This window comes from Acomys russatus, chromosome 10 (genome assembly GCF_903995435.1).
Source record: "Acomys russatus chromosome 10, mAcoRus1.1, whole genome shotgun sequence".
Classification (NCBI taxonomy): Eukaryota; Metazoa; Chordata; class Mammalia; order Rodentia; family Muridae; genus Acomys; species Acomys russatus.
In genome coordinates, this window is record NC_067146.1 from 13,852,920 (window position 1) to 13,869,730 (window position 16,811).

General features: G+C 46.2%; 1 protein-coding gene and 1 pseudogene across 1 annotated transcript in view; one reads left to right on the top strand and one right to left on the bottom strand.

The window, feature by feature from the left end:
• Snd1 (staphylococcal nuclease and tudor domain containing 1) overlaps positions 1–16,811 on the bottom strand; it is a 413,057-nt gene that overhangs the window by 127,828 nt on the left and 268,418 nt on the right. The gene's annotated exons all lie outside the window — the stretch shown is intronic.
• Positions 6,350–7,253, top strand: LOC127194446 (40S ribosomal protein S2-like; annotated as a pseudogene).

A 16,811-nucleotide genomic window follows, 5' to 3' on the forward strand; every position in this document is an offset into this window, starting at 1 on the left:
CTCTCTCCCTTTTCCCCTTTGCTTAAAAAATAAATAAATAAATAAAGAAAGAAAGAAAGAAAGAAAGAAAGAAAAGAAAAGAAAAGAAAAAGAAAGAAAAAGAAAAAAAAAATGTAGCCTCAGCTGGCCTTGAACTCACAGAGGTGTAATTGCCTCTGCTTCCTCAGAGCTGAAACTAAAAGCATGCACCATCATAGCCTGGAAAGACTCTGAGGATGGACACCAGCTAACGAAGGAAAAACAGTCACCAGCTGCACTGGCAGAAAACCAAGGAAGTTTTTGTTTGTGCTTGCTTAGCCAGGTATGGTTCATGGTACACTTTTTTTCACCCCAAAATGAATGTTTGCTTAACTTTTGCTTTGTTTCATTACTGAGATTATTCTTGGCTTGTCTCTAATGCAAATAAAACCAAGTTAGCAAAACAAAGCCATGATCCCAGCAAGCAAAGAAGCAGGACTCTAAGGAGGGTGGGCTAAGGCAGAGAGGGACTTACCACCAGCCCAGCCCAGCCCAGCCCAGCCCAGAGGCTCATGGTCCTCATCTCATTAGGCCCTAATTGCTCTTCTGAGGAACTGGATCGATGACATTAGCATTAGCCCTTGGCTAGCTCACCTTTGAGCTCAGGACACTTTTAAAACTGAGCTCTGTCATCCAATTATAGGGTTTACTGATGAACCAAGGGAAGACGAAGGCTGTCTTCTAGGCTGTCATCTCCTACTCACACAGATCACATTTATGCCAGAGAGAAAATTTAACCAACTCAATTTACTGATCAGCTGACTTGAATTCAAACTCAACATGTAAGAGTAAGGAGGGGGGTTCATAAGATCATGGCCTTGAAGGGACATCAGCTACTACTTGATGCAGTCCAAAGTGACACTGCCAGGCTGTGACCTGCACTTAATGATTTTGGGGGTAGAGCCTACAAAAGTGCAGGCAGTGAGAGGCAGCCATGGGAAAAACACGTTGTATTAGAAGCAGGGGGAACTGAGTGAGAAACACAATCTTTCACTTTCTTATACACCAAACTGTCCTTTAAAATGTTTCTAATTCATCTCTCACCTATTTTATACCCCGAGTCAACTCTCTACCAACTCTGTGTGGAACAGCCGCACTACAAGACAATGTAACTGGACAACCCCCGGAGCTCCCCTCAGGACCGCTGAGCAATGGGTGCTGAGGGATCTGAGTAGCAGAAATCATAGGGTGGCTAGAAAGAACTGGCTTCCGAGAATAGTCCTCCGACCTCCAGCCCCCCACGCCCCAACTCAGTCAATGCTCCTGGAGGTAGATGTTAATGGTGCTTTCAATATTTGCTGGTATCTAACCAAGACCATTCTGAGGAATGAGACAAAAAAGCATAGTTGAAGATACCTATATATTTTAAGAAGAAGATACAAGCATAAGTGATGAGAAGGATGCACGTACATTCCAATATGGTATTTATCTCAGCAGGAATTCTGCTGCTGTTACATGACGTGGGTTAGGAGAACAAAAATGACAAGAGTGTGCAAAGTTGGAGAGTCTTTTGTTTAATGTCTTGGGCCATGAAATTTTAGACAAGGAGTCTGGGATATTAGCTGCCATTTGCACCTTAAAAAAATTATCACTGCATGTGCGTGTGTATGTGTATATACACGCATGTACCCACAAGTGCAAGCATGTGCGTACACATGAACACACAGTAGAGGTCAGCGCGCGCGCGCGCGCACACACACACGTAGAGGTCAGAAGACAACTTCGTAGAGTTGGTTCTCTCCTTTAGTAATTACATGAGTGTTAAGGATTAAGCATGGATCAGCCTTGTACCCCAAGCACTTTACCTGAGCCATTGTGCTAGCCTCTAGTCATGCTGGGAAGAAGTGACCTTGACAGTCTTCTTTCTCTGGTCAGCTACAGCTGTCAGGAGCTTAGAATCCATCTTTTTATGGTCATCAAGAAATCCCAGAGGTTGCAGGTAAAGAAATTATTTGCACACTTCCAACCCACTATTAGTTGAAAATTAAATATTATAAATCTCCTATCATATCTAGGGGTAGCAGAAAATAACTCAGACAGCAAACACATTGCTATCTAGGACATGTACACTCAATAAGCAGGCTTTCAGACTATCTGGGAACTATGTTTTTCACATGATATTATTTCCAGATCTTGAACGCTTGAGGACACCTGGGACTCAAAAAAAAAAAAAAAAAAAAAAAAAAAAAAAGCCCAAAGATGCAAGTAAACATGGAAATTGTGAAATCTGGACCATGGAATGGAGAAGAAAAAGAAGAAGAAGAAGAAAAAGGAAAAAAAAAAAAACAAAAAAAAACCAAAAAACTCAACCCCCCCAAAAAAACAAACCAAATTGAACCTTTCTGTCTACTTCTTGTGGATCTCAGCAAGAAGCAATCACACCCAAACCTTCTGATTTTTACAAACACAGATAGCAAATGGGCCAGTTAGCAATATAATAACGAATACATGAAGAAACTCTGTTGTTTTTCAAACTTTTCTTTTAAAATCATAACAAAATAAAAAGGTACAAGAGTTTGTAGGGGAAATACAACTTAAAACCGTATCTTGCACAGTGTGTAGGAAGCCAGGAATGCTAAGTAGCATGGACAGCCCCTTGTCAGTCAGCACTGTCAGCTCTTTTACCATACCACTACCCCAGGCCATTTGTTTAACCCTTTCCCCACCAAGTCCGAAAGGAGGGCTCCCTGGTGGTCAGCAGGTCCTCTGTCCCTCCAACCTGTTCTCAGCTATCTACTTAAGTACCCCCAGGACCAGGCAAGTTGCTTGGCCTTTTATTAGTAAAGCAGCTGAATAATTTATAAAGGCTGCACAGGGCCCATTAGAAGTGTCCTGGCAGTAATAACTGGCTTAGGACTTTGCTTACTCAGGGCTAAAGTTTAATTTGTCTATAAACACCCTGGCTCATAAACCCACCCCACAGGTCTGACCTGCTCTTTCCACAATCACATGTCCGAGCCATGCTCTCGTCTTAGGTACGTGTGCTCCTTCTTATTGGAGTCACCTCTTGGGCCAAGAGAACAAATCCAACCCCCAAATGATGACTAAAATGTTCTATCTCCATTGCTGTATTTCCCAGGAGCAATGGTTATTTTCATCTCCTTTCTAAGCTTTGTTTTTGGTTATGCCACAAGAAAGGCACCATTGGGCTGGATTCTAGCCAGGGAGGGCACTGGAGGATGCAATGAATGAGCAAAGACTGGGAAACCCCCTTGCTGCCTACAGAAACAAAAGAGGTGAGATCTGGGTAACTGTGCTCATTGCTAAAACGTGCTGTTATTTAGCAGGTTAACACACTATTCTATACCCTGTTCTCTCATTGTGAAACAGGGACTGTACTAGGGTTGGAGCTAAAGCCACGACCACAGCAAATATCCACTAAGCAAATGCTATTATCGGGAGGTCAGACCACTAACGAACCAGAGAAATCAAATTCAGCCCATTTATCTTATGAAAAAGCAGAGGCCACAGAGGCTAATGTGCCTGTTCCGAGCTCCGTAACTTTGGGGCAGACCAAGCATTATGCAGGTTCTCTCAAGAGACTCCCAGTTTGGTCTCTTAGACATTAGAAGTGACATGGCTTTACCAGTCAGAAGGAACACAGTGGGGGATAATTTATTTTTGAAATTTTAGATAGTCAAAATGTTACCTGCCCAAGCAAAGCTGCCCGCCCCTGCCCCCACCCCAAAAAGCCAACCAACCAACCAACCAACCAACTCACTTCTTCATTAAGTGGTGACAAGGCTGGCAACATCTCTGTCTGTAAGCATCTTACACAGCCAAGACAATGACAGGAGAAGGTGATGGCAGGAACTGGAGCAAGGAGTTAGCCATGGCTTACCTGAGGTCACTCATGCCTCGGCTGGTCTCTGTAGCACTAGCTTCAGCACATTCATACATGCATATGCATGGATACATGCAATAAACATCAGAGTGGCCTTGCCCTCTAAGAATTTCACTGTTGGGCCTCCCAGACTATTCTAGTGAAGATGGGCGGGTTAGGGTAAGAACAGCAGAGTGATCAAAGCTGAGTCACTTCAGACTCTTTCAGGTGAAGCTCATTTCTCTTCCTTCTTGAGGTTAGATTCTTAGCCCCTGGCATTTGGGTTATGCCCCATGAAATTCCTGTCTCGAGAATCAGATCAGGGGATCAAAGAGCTATTCTTAATGTCTCAGTTCAGGCCAAGCGAAGGAGGGAATGGAGGCAGAGGCACTACTCACTCCAGCATTTGGCGGCCCTCCTCCACAACGGGGCCATTGAGCGCGCGCCACAATAGACGGCTGAGAAGAAAAGGCTGAAGGAAAGCATACAGAGTCCCCTTGCACAGACTCGGTCATTCATCACCAGGCAAGTGCCAATATCTGGGAACAGCAATCTCAATTTCTGCAAATCCTCCAACCTGCAACAGCTGCTACTGACTCTGGTGGGCAGCTTTCCTGCTTACTAGAGTTTGCAATCCCCAGCCCTGGCCGGGCGCCAAGGAGACATTACTCAGGGTAGAGCCTCACTGGCTGCAGAGAGCAGCAACAATGGACTTCACAGCTTATAAAGCAGCTTACAAAAGGCTCCCGTGTATTTCAAAGAGCACTTCAGATAGCTGGTGAGAGAAGCTATCTGCACACACGCAGTCAAGCAGTTTATTCCTAACCCACTTAATTCACAGGGTCTGTCACAAGCCAGGGCACAGTGGAGGCAGGTACAGAGAACGGAGAGGACTGGATGGCTGGGAGGCTGCGGGGACACAGTTATAAGGCGCATTCTCCTCCCAAGGAGAAGCAGCTCAGCAGGATGGGGAGTGACTGGCAGCAACCAGCACTTGGACTGGCCAGAGAACTAAGTTAGTCTATGGGATGCCAGAAAGTCGCACCCACAGGCAGCATCTGTGAATGTTACTGAGTGAATGCACAGGGTACTCTCTAGATGCCGACCGCCACACCACCCACGTGGACTGCAAAGGTCACACCACCAGGGCAAAGGTCTGGCTTGCCTTGCCACCTGGGTGTCTCTGGGGACCTATCATCACTCCTTGCTCTGTGTACTACCCTGTAAAGCACAGTTTAGTTCCCTGAGAACAGGTTCACCAGGAAACAGGCTCAGAAAGCAAAAGAAAGTAGTAAAGACTGAGCACAGAATGCCTGTGTCAGTTGCTGTGTTCATGGGTGCTGAACACTGAATGTTCCCCAAAGGGACTTCTCTAAAGACAAGATGCAGAGGTATGGAGCAGTTTCTTAGTGTCCATCAACTTTTTTTATTTATTTTTTCATGTTTTGAGACAGGGTCTCATGTTGTCTGGGCTGGCTGTTTTTAAATTAATAAGCTATGTAACCATGGATGATATGGATCTCAGATTTTTTGCCTTCACCTACAGAGGGCTGGAGTTACAGGCACGGGATACCAAGCCCAGCTTATGTGGTACTGGGGACTGAATTCAGAATGTCCTGCATGTTAGCAAGTGCCCATCACCTAAGCTACTGCCCACTGTCACCAGGTCTGAAAGAGAGCTGTGCTTGTGCTTTGTTTGTAGCAGCTGACCAGCCCCAACTGTGACGTGTCAATGGAAGGGCCCCTCATTTGACTTTAAAGCCCATTCAGTGAGCTGACTCCAGGATCTGTCCGTTCTGCTGGGCGTGGATTTCGTAGGAAGAATTCTGAAGTGGCACAGCCCAGGTGATACGTTTATAAGACTAATAATAAAAAGTAGAAACCACACAGAAGCATGTATCAAATACGTGAAGTGGAATGCAGGGAAGCAATGAAGCTCAAGGGCTACCAAGCCCCGCCCTTCACATACTAGACCCACCCTCTCAAGGAATAAATAAGTATGATGTGACAGTTTTTATTACAAATTCAAACTCAGTGCAGGAGGCAGACCATCATGAAAGTAGGCCCAGAATGCTTTTTGTCTACACCATGTAATTTCTACACTACTTACATATGACACAATATGTGCAGCAATAAGACATGTTAAAGGGCCAGGATTTTACTTTATTTTTGAAAATCAGTGCTAAGTACTGAGCTCAGAGCCTTGCACATGCCAGGCAATGGGCAACCAGAGAGCGCATGCTCAGCTGCAGGCATCAGGCCATGAGTTAGTGAGTTAGACATGTGTAGGCCACCAGCCTCACACGTGTTTGTGTCTTATCTACCCAGGAATTCATTAGCAGAGGCAGTAACAGAGGAGAAAAACCTTTAGAAAGAAAGGGAAATATATCAACTGCAGAATTTTGGTTGCCTACCCAGAACACAATTTTATTTTCAGTATGCATTTCTGAACCCCTTCCATGTTCTTTTAGAAGTGTGTGTGGGGCTTCTTCCTCGGGCAAACACCAAATGGCAGATGACGCTGGTGCAGCGGGAGGGCCCGGAGGACCCGGGGACCCAGGGTTAGGAGGGTGAGGCAGCTTCCGGGCTTCTGCGGAGGATTCGGCAGCAGTAGTCGAGGCCATGTAGTTGAGGCCACGAGGCTCGTGGAGGTAAAGCCAAAGACAAGGAGTGGATCCCTGTCACCAAGCTGGGCCACCTGGTTAAGGATATGAAGATCAAGTCCTTGGAGGAGATTTATTTGTTCTCCCTGCCCATTAAGGAGTCCGAGATTATTGATTTTTTTTCCTGGGCACATCCCTAAAGGACAAGGTTCTCAAGATAATGCCAGTGCAGAAGCAGCGGACCAGGTTCAAGGCTTTTGTCGCTATTGGGGACTACAATGGTCACATTGGTCTTGGTGTTAAGTGTTCCAAGGAGGTAACCACTGCCATCTGAGGGGCCATCATCTTGGCCAAGCTTTCCATCGTCCCTGTGCGGAGAGGCTACTGGGGGAACAAGATTGGCAACCACACACTGTCCCATGCAAGGTGACAGGCCGCTGTGGCTCTGTTTTGGTGTGTCTCGTCCCTGCCCCCAGAGGCACTGGCATTGTCTCAGCTCCTGTGCCCAAGAAGCTACTGATGATGGCTGGTATTAATGACTGCTACACATCAGCCAGGGGCTGTACTGCCACCCTGGGCAACTTTGCCAAGGCCACTTTTGATGCCATTTCCAAGACCTACAGCTACCTGACACCCGATCTCTGGAAAGAAACTGTGTTCACCAAGTCTCCTTATCAGAAATTCACTGATCATCTTGTGAAAACCCACACCAGAGTGTCTGTTCAGAGGACCCAGGCTCCAGCTGTGGCTACCACATAAGGGTTTTTACAAGAAAAATAAAGTGGATTAATTCTGTTTAAAAAAAAAAAGTGTGTGTGGGGGGGGGGGTAAAAGAACTAACAACAACAACAAAAGGTTGTAAGGAAGAACTCAAAGAAACAAAACCAGACACTGAATTATAGGAAAAGCACAACACGAGTGCAGTCCTATCAGCCAGAGCATGCTCTCTGGCATCAGTCAGCAACTGCTAGGTTAAGAAGGCTCTGCTCACATCCCAGGGCTGCAGTTTTCCTCTGGTTCTCAGGATGTGTACAATGAAGTTAACAGGTGCCATGAGCAGGAGCTGGGCACCCCTCATCTTAAGGGGCCCACTGCTGTGCTGGCATCTTCCACGCTGATAGGCACTGTAGTCCGTGAAGGTCCCCACCATTTTCTTTTCTTCCTCTTGCAGTGCTGAGCACTCATAGGTGTTAGCAAGTAACACTGACTAATCCCTTTAAGGAAGGAGCGCAGTTACTAGCAGAACAAGCCTCCGTTTCCATGTCTTCCCACCCACGACTCTGGGAAGAAGAGAACTCTGCTCCTCTCAGCTCAAAGCAGACTGCTTACAAGGAATACCACGTGAGCGAGAAAGATGGCCACTCTACGCAATGTGCCTATTTTGATATGAAGGGTTGGTTGTTGTTAGCATTTCCCAATCAGTAACACTCACGAGCACGTCTAAACTTGGAAAAGAAGAAAAAAAATCCCTATTAGACAATGAGAATCAAGAGTAAAAAGAAATAGCAGTTTGCTGAAAAAGAGAGTAAACTATATCAGGGCCGTAGGAGAGCTATTTCTGCATTCCCTGCACATACAACATCATTCATGAAGAAGGCAGTGGTACAAATATAGCATAAATGTAGTCTGCTCTAGCTTGTAATTTAAAATGCAAATGCTAATGAGTGAACTGGTGTATCAGTGGAGTTAATAACCGCATGCCTAGCACAGGGGATGCATCCAAAACACACACAGAGAAGAGACAGACACCATGTTCCAATTTAAAAATAAAAACACCCAAATTAACCCTAGAAAAATCACTAGCAGATGTACAAGCTCAGGAAAAGGAGGCACACAAGGGCAGGGAAACAGGGACTTCTCTGCCAGTCTGCTGACTGTAGACTTACATGTCTTCCTCCACAGTAAAGGTATGCACGGGAGCGCAGTGTTTATTCCGGAATTCTATGGTAAAGCAGCATTAGAATACACAGAACGGAAGACTACAGGAAGCCAGAAAGCTCCAAGGTGAAATTTTCCCAAAGCCCATTCTAGAAGCCTGTCAGCCATGCCTGAAGGAAGCCACAGAAGATGTACATCTCATTTTTCATAACATAGGCAAAGAGAAAAGAAACCTTGGTTAAAATTTTCCAAAGCTTCTAATTGAAATAAATGGGGAAAAAAGCTTCAGTGGTGAATGTGTTTGTGTCTCAGATGCCTTCCACATATGACAGGGACTTCTGTGTCTCACTCTGGCCCATCTGCATCAGAGGGAATGTGTCTACTGCACAGTGATGAGGAATAGCTCCCCAGCGCCTTCTTAGTGGCCTCACACATGGTGAGTGCAGGTCTGTAAGGCCTTCTCCTTAGAAAGGCCACCTGCAGGAATGAGCATGGCGGCACATACTGGACACCTTAAGTGTGCCCACTCCGACCCTACAATCTCATTCCAATCCAGAGTGCAGTTGGAGAAACCCCAAGAACTTTATGAACAAACTGCAAGAGGATCAATGACCTGGGGGTGAAGAGAAGGACAAAGACTATTTCATTGTTCATTGATGAAGAACAGGTTAAGTGACGTTAAACCTCCTTAAATTGGTTTGAAAAAAAAGATGTGAAATGTAGTTCTCATAGCAACCAAGATGCGTCTTATAAGTAGTGTGTACTGTTCAACCCAAGGCTGCTCACTACAAGATGTCATAGCATTCCTCTTAAAAAATAATTATTGTTATGTGTATGCATGTAGGTCTGTATACCACGTGTCTGCCTGGTACTGGTGGAGGCTAGAAGAGGGTGTCAGACCATCTGGGACTGCAGTTACAGAGTTGTGAGATGCCATGTAGGTGCTGGAATCACACCTGGGTCATCTGAAAACAAGTGCTCTTAGCCACTAAGCCATCTCTCCAGACCTCCCTTCAACTTTAAATCATTAAACCATTTTTACGCTCTCTTTCTTGAAGCATCCAAGGTCCTGCTTCTATAATCCTTCGGGCCAAACAGACTTCCCCATAATGCGGGCTAGCGGAGAGCAGTCCATACAGGACTGATGTGACCCTAAATGAACATCAGTCCTAAGTGGTTGATGGAAAACACCAGCAAGCTGACAGAACGGTGCTGAAAAGAAAACCACCACTGCAACCAACCCTCTACCAAAATGTATTCTAAAAAGGCCTCGAGATGGAATGGCACAACCAGAGACGGGTGCTCGTGCTGAACACATGCCAGTGAGCTATCAGACTTCTGGAAAGCTCCTCCTCTTCATTCAGAATGAGACCCTTTTTAAAGAAGGAAGGAGGGGGCTGGAGAGATGGCTCAGAAGGTAAGAGCACTGTCTGTTCGTCCTGAGTTCAATTCCCCGCAACCACATGGTGGCTCACAAACATCTATACTGGGATCGGATGCCCTCTTCTGACATGCAGATAGAGCACTCATATGTTAAAATACATAAATATTAAAGAAAAGAAAAATCTGAAATAAAAAGGAGGGAAGGAGGAGGAACTGAAAAGGAATAAGCTCACAGACCTGCTTTTAGCTCACCCTCAGGGTTTTTATTCACTATGGATGACAGGTTTTGTCATGCTCTATCTCACCTAACCCTAACCCTGAAGCAGTAGAGCTCAGAAAACACTGGCAGCCTTCTGCAGGGTACAAGAGCTCAGAGAGAATCTTTTCAGTGACTGGCCAAAGGCATTCCGAGGGCCCCTTCCAGTGGAGCATTTTTCAGCACCTACCTTTCTTGGGTACCTAGAACCCAAGTGAGATGGTGTGGGTTGAATACCCTGCCTTGGAGACCATGGGAGTCTGAGAGACTCCACAGAGGGCACCACGAGGACTAGCATCCTTCCCTCAGCTAAAAAGCCCCTGGCTGACACAGGCTAGCACAGTACTGCCACAGAGGCTTTGCTGTCTCCCTCACCCCCTGGTCACAGCACCATGCCAAGATAAGCAGGCTGGTCTGATTGAAACAATTAATAAGGACGTTGGAAATCAGAATCCTTAAAATGTTTTAGCCACAAGGTCTGTGGCTGCCTTAAACTATGCTGACCAAATTGATTTCTACTGATGACTCTATTACTTTGCCTCTATCAAAAGAAGATTTGAAGTGGCCACTGCGCAGATCGAGGACCTCCCTCTCTTGCCCTGAAACACCCCACTAAGTTCTTTTGAGCCCTGTGGTTCATCCCAGATACAGACATTTCTAGGCTACCACTGTTCAGCTCTCTTCTCATTGGATCCACTGAAATACCATGCATCAGGCTGCCCAGCCTTGGCCCAAACCAGCAGCCAGCGCCACTTCTGGCTTCCAGAGCAGGACAGCTTTAGCCCTGAGAATGTCACAGTGTGTACTTCCAGTTTCAGAACCTCCAAGTGCTTCTCATGTGTCTGTCATTTGGGGTATGCTTCTCCTACCTCACATTTTATCTTGCTGTGATTACAGTTTTGAGACTGTACTCCAGGCTGGCCTGGAAATATGGCACTCTTCCTGCCTTAGCCTCCCGTGTGCTGGGAATACTGATGAGATCCACCAAGCCTGGCTACCCTACCCTTAAAATATGTGCTCCCTTCATGTTTATACATTCCTTCCTGCATTTCTATGTTCCTAAGATGGTGACCAGAGGAGCGAGAGCATTATTAAGTAACCGTGCTGATGAATGTCTCCTAAGTTATGAGCCAGCCCATTCGGGGCTGATCTGTGAGTTAAAGATGGTAGACAGAGCCTACTACAGGCAGAGCTGTGCATGTCACCTGCCTGGCCAGTGGTCAGCCTGCAGGGACTTCACCTGAGCCACTGCCCTGACGCTCACTGGCAGGAAAGGCCTTGAGAAGAGGTTTGTGCACTAACACAGAGGCAGAGAAAAGTGAAGGCGACTGCTGCGTCCTTTCTTTAAGGCACTCTTTTGAGAACCGATATAGGCAAAGGTGCTCTGCCTAGATGAATTATAGACTATGTGCCAAGTGAAAAGCATCTTCTTGGAGGTGCCTTTCCATCCCTCAGTGACCTGCAGTGTCCTCTGTACTTTTGCTGTGCTGGGTTGCCACTCTGTATCCCTCTCCCCCACAGCCCTCCACCCCAGGGAAATTCATGCTTAAATCTGACTGGTACAGTGGCAGTGCCAGAAGGCAGGAAGTTTAACTTTGTTGTAGGAGAAAGCGGTTAGGAAGTGACCTGCCACCCAGTGCTTCCATCACATGGTGAAGCAGCAGGGGGCTGCACCAGAAGCAGATGTGGTGCCTCCAGGGTCTTAGATGATGCAGCTTCCAGAACTGAGAGGCCAAACCCACCCCTTTCCCTCGATAATTACCCATTCTTAGCTTAGGTATTTCATGGTCTTGACACAGAAGGAACTAAGACAATTCTTGTGGTATGCTGATTATATTTTTAATAATTTTAATCTCATTATAACTTGGTTTTATATGGCTGTCTATACTACTAGATTAAAAGTTATTTGAGAGCATAACCAATATGTAAATTTATGTTCATCCTTATAATAACCTGTGAACACTCTGGGCCTTGTCATAAATGTTCCCCAAACCTGTTCCTATAAGTGACTTCTTAGGATGCTCTAAAATGAATGTATCTTCAATTTTATTATGAAAAGATAAAGAACCAGAGAACCTCCAGGAAGGTCTCTTGTTACACTGTTCATTTTAGGTGATGGGTCCCAACTGAAAACACACAGGCAGAGGAGACATCCAAACTGGGAAGTCCCAAGAGAAAGAATACCCCAGTTTACAAATATCCATTAAGTTGCAATTCAATTAAAACATCTGAAAGGAATTCATAAGTATCAGCAGACCCTGTAATTGCTTAATTAAGGATAGAAGCCTAGCAAACACAGCCACAGAAACAGGCTGATTCATTAGCACCTCTGTGATAGCAGAATGGGATTTCTCACTTAAACATACATTGGCTTTAATTGTGTAATTTGGTTAGGCACTGGTAATCAATGGGGATCCACCATTCCTGGGGCCCGGAGATGAGGAGACTCCTGTTTACCTCCCTCACTCCCTTCCTCTCATTACAAGTTTTTGGTCTACTGAAACAAGTAGTTGATATTCCAATTACAATGGGCAGGAGAAGAGACTTTTTACAAGTGAAGGAAGGGAATGGAAAACCGTTCAAAGGCATTCAAGGTGGAAGGACAGACACACAGCCACACCTTTTATTCATCAGCAACAAACCCACTACTACTCATTAAAACACAGACATTTAGACCCTTATCACTAGGGGGCAGCTATAACCACAAAGAAAGACAGAAGAGTAAAGCAGATGCCAGAGGGCAGGTGAAGGGAAGCCTCCTTTTCCAGTCCTGGTCCACGTGCCCAGGGAGCTGGTTAATTATAAGTCACCCACTGTGATCCACATGGAACCCCTCCAAGCGCTGCTGCCATCTAGGCAGTTGGTTGTGTGTAAGGTGAGTGCTCTCTACCCTGGCCCCTCACCCGCTCACCAGGGCCTGGGATTCACCTCTAAGATCATGGAAATGCAGAGGCCTGTATGTGTCTTAACTTAGGTTGGCAAAAGATCCCAGATACCCCATTTGTGATTCCTTATGCTACTTACCCCAGAAGCCTCGCATTCTTCTTCTCTTTTAATTCTGGAGGAGGTGTCTTGTTTACAGGACACTACCTCCACACCTGCTATGCTTAGTCAGTATGGCAATTTCCGAAATTGTACCCTCAGCATGGCCTTGATGCACCAGAGGCACCACATGATTTACAGTGAGAAAACACCACCCAGAGGTCACGGTAACTGCAGGGCACGCACTCCATGTTTGTAAAAGTATGAATCACAAGGTACATGATTTGTAAATATACGATTCAGTTTTTCTTAGACAAGATACCAAAACAAACCTTAACACACATGGCAAATACGTGAGCACAACCTGAAATCAAAGGCCAAGGTTTGCTGCTTTTGTTCTGGTGGACAGAAATGAAGAAGGCTTACTAAAGGCTACCTGAGGAAAACCAGTGTCTTAAACACAAACACACGCAGCCTGGCTTCTCAGCTTCCTGCTAACTCAGCAACAGACAGGAATGGACCGTGACTGGCCTTCAAGACCAAATGAGTGTGCACAGGAGGTCACAGCAGCAGGCTTAGGGACCTTGAACAGTCTCAGCTCTGATGAGCTCAGGTCATCTGCTCACTGACCAAACCTAGGCCAGGTGCTGAGAGGACCAAAGGACGAGGAGCTGCGAGGAGGCGCTGACCTGTCAGCTGCAGCTGACGTGCCCGGCCCCACCTGCTATCCCATCTGACTAAACAATCACTTCACGTACAGGGGTGCAGGAACCGTGACAGAGAGGCCAGCTGGCTCGGGCCAAATGCCACTCCCTATCAAGCTGTGGGGCCGTCTGCCCAAAAAAGGCCACATAAAAACGGAAAGTGTCCACTCTACCTTCAAGTACAGAGGGCTCTCCACAAGGCTCTGATTAATAAGAGCAGCACGAAGGGGGCTGATCTCAAGAAATGTCTGGACGTTCCCCTTGAGAACTGCAATGCAGATTCTTTCCTAGTTGCAGAGACCATTTTTGCAGTGTCATTTTATATGGTGTGGCGGGAGTTGACAGGGCGCAGGCCTCCAGGTCTGTGCGTACACCTTTGCTGTCTCAATGGCCTCTAAGCAGACTCACTCAAGCCCTGTTCCAGCTAACACTCATCTTCTCCAGGTCACTGTGTTTTTCCTTATCCCGTCACAATCTCTCTCGGAATTCTCAGCAGGGCCCCTCAGCACTTTAAACTGCATGTTCCCTAGGAATTTTTTCCAATTTCCCCATGCCCACACTCTCTTTGGAGACCGTCTTGTGGAACCCAGGTTAGCCTTGATACATAGCAGAGACTAGCCTCAAACGCTGGATCATCCGGCCTCCAATCACTTAGTACTGTGATTACAGGATTTTACCACCAGTTCTGGCTACTCTATGTTTCTTTTTTTTTTTTTTAATTGAAAAATGAAATCATTCCTATTACATCTCATTTGCTATCCCAATCCCATGCATCCTCCCATTCCTCCCTCCCTCCCACTTTCACCCCATTCCCCTTCCCTATGACTGTGACTGAGTGGGACCTCCTCCCCCTGAATATGATGCTAGGTTATCAAGTCTCTTCTTGGTAGTCTGCTATCCTTCCTCCGAGTGCCATCGGGCCTGCCCATCAAGGGGACATGGCCAAATATGGGGCACTAGAGTTCGTGTAAAAGTCAGTCCCCATTCTCCACTTAACTGTGGAGAATGTTCTGTCCCTTGGCTAGATCTGGGTAGGGGTTTGATGATGACTGCACATATTGTCCTTGGTTGGTGCCATAGATCGAGCAGAACCCCTGGGCCCAGATCCGCCCATCATAGTGTTCTTCTTGTAGGTTTCTAGGACCCTCTGGATCCATCTATTTCCCTATCTCCTATATTTCTCTCACCTAGAGTCCCAATAGGATATCCTTACCTCTATCCCACTTTGCTGGTAAGTGAAGACTTTTATGAGACATGCCCCTTGGGCTAGTGTCCAGTGTTTCTTATATGAAAATGTTGAGTTTTACCTAACGTGCTATAACTGTTTTAAGAAAAGCAAGCAGTTCAGTGGTTAAATCCCCAGCTCTAACACGCCACCTTCGCGGTCTGAAAGCATGTATCGACATTAGAAGTACCTAACATGCTGACATCCTTTTGCTACATTACCCAGTCAGCTCAGTTTTTCTGCATTCTTTTCCATTCTTGGTTAGATTTTATTTTATTTACTCTTTTTTTGAGCTTAGCAATCTATATCTGGTAAGTCTGCTACTTAACAGTAGCCATAGGTACTTTCTAATCACCTGGAATCTGCCTTTAGTTGACAATTCTGATGAAAATATGACAAAGGTCACTGTGACTTTCTGATTGATAAACAGGAACAAAACCACCTCACTGTTTGTACGCTTGGCCTTCTATGTGGACTCTGGCAGTGCTGGCTCCTGGAGCGCTCTGTCTCCTGAGCGTCCCAAGGCCTCCTCTCCAGGGCTTTTGTGTTTCCCTGGACCGTATCTTCACTGCCGTCTGCATCTGGATCCTCAGCCTACGCCGAGTTCCCTGGTGCTTTAAGTCACATGAGGTGGGGTGAACCACTCCAAAAGCTGTTCTGCAGGTACTCAGAGAGCCTGACGTGCTGAGTACTCTGATCTGAGCATTTGCCCAGGCTCCACTGATGAGTTTCAACATTTCCATGGACACTATAAAGCCGTCACCCATTCCTCTGACCGGGCCCTAGCTCTGTGTTGGCTCTGACTACGGCCTCATCAATCTACTCCAAGCTCATATTCAGGGTGCTTAACTTTCTCCCCAACACTCATCTTAACACAAGTGAAGTCTACCTCCTAAATATTTGTGGTTACACTTTTTAGCACATACTGCTATGTAATCTGTCTTTCAGACTGAAAGCTAACTTAAACAATGTCTTGGAGCCATGACGCTTAGGATGCCAAGTGCACAGAGGAAATGGTTGCCACAGTCAGGTGGTAACATGGCCTCCTTCTAAGCAAAGCGTAACAAGCAGCTAGCTCCCTGCAGAATTCTCCTACCAGGCGCACACCTTAGGCTGGCTCCCGTTAAGGAGCTGAGTTTAGAAAGAAGGCAGTGTTTTTCTTCTCTGTGGGTCTGGCTGACACCAGGTTTCTGAGAAACAACCAGACTTTTTAAACTACTGTTCACCTTGACTAAACTGCCAAGGGGCTGCTTTTGTTTTTCAGGTAGAGCAAAGAATGACATGAACATAAACCTCAAACTCCATAACAAGAAACCTTCCATCTTCAGAAATCTTAAGAACAGGGAGCACAAATGGCCACAGGAATAGACTCACACCGCCCAGCATCTTCACTTTATTACAACTGGCAGCAGCACAGACACAGGCCCTCCAGTAAGGCGTGGATTTGATTCAAGCCTTCTTTCCACAACTGCCCCTGAGCACCAAGTCATACTTCACTGGGTGCTTTCAGGAAACCTACAGAGCTGTGTAGCAGCCATCAAATTGGTAAGAGCTCTTGAGGTGCCTGGTCAAGAAGGGATAGTGACGTAGTGTGGTGAGCTGCATAGCCAGTGCTCAGGGAGCGGCTTACTGTACGTAGCTGGGGCCTGAGGGAGCCCCTTAGACAGACAAGAAGTTCTCAGTGCCTTCCAGAAAAAGGGGCCAAGGGAATCTGGCAGCGGACAGACAGAAAGCAAGGCTCCTGCTTCTCTTCAACCACAGCAAATTCTATTCAGGAATTCAACAGAAGTGCTGAGGCAACGGGACAGCAACAGGAAAGGCAGCGTCCATCTGGGAACACAACGGCATGTGTCCTTTGTGAGTGTATGAATGTGTGTGAGTGGTGGGAGGATGAAATGACAGCATTCCTTCAAAGACCACAGTTTCTGCAAGGCCTGAC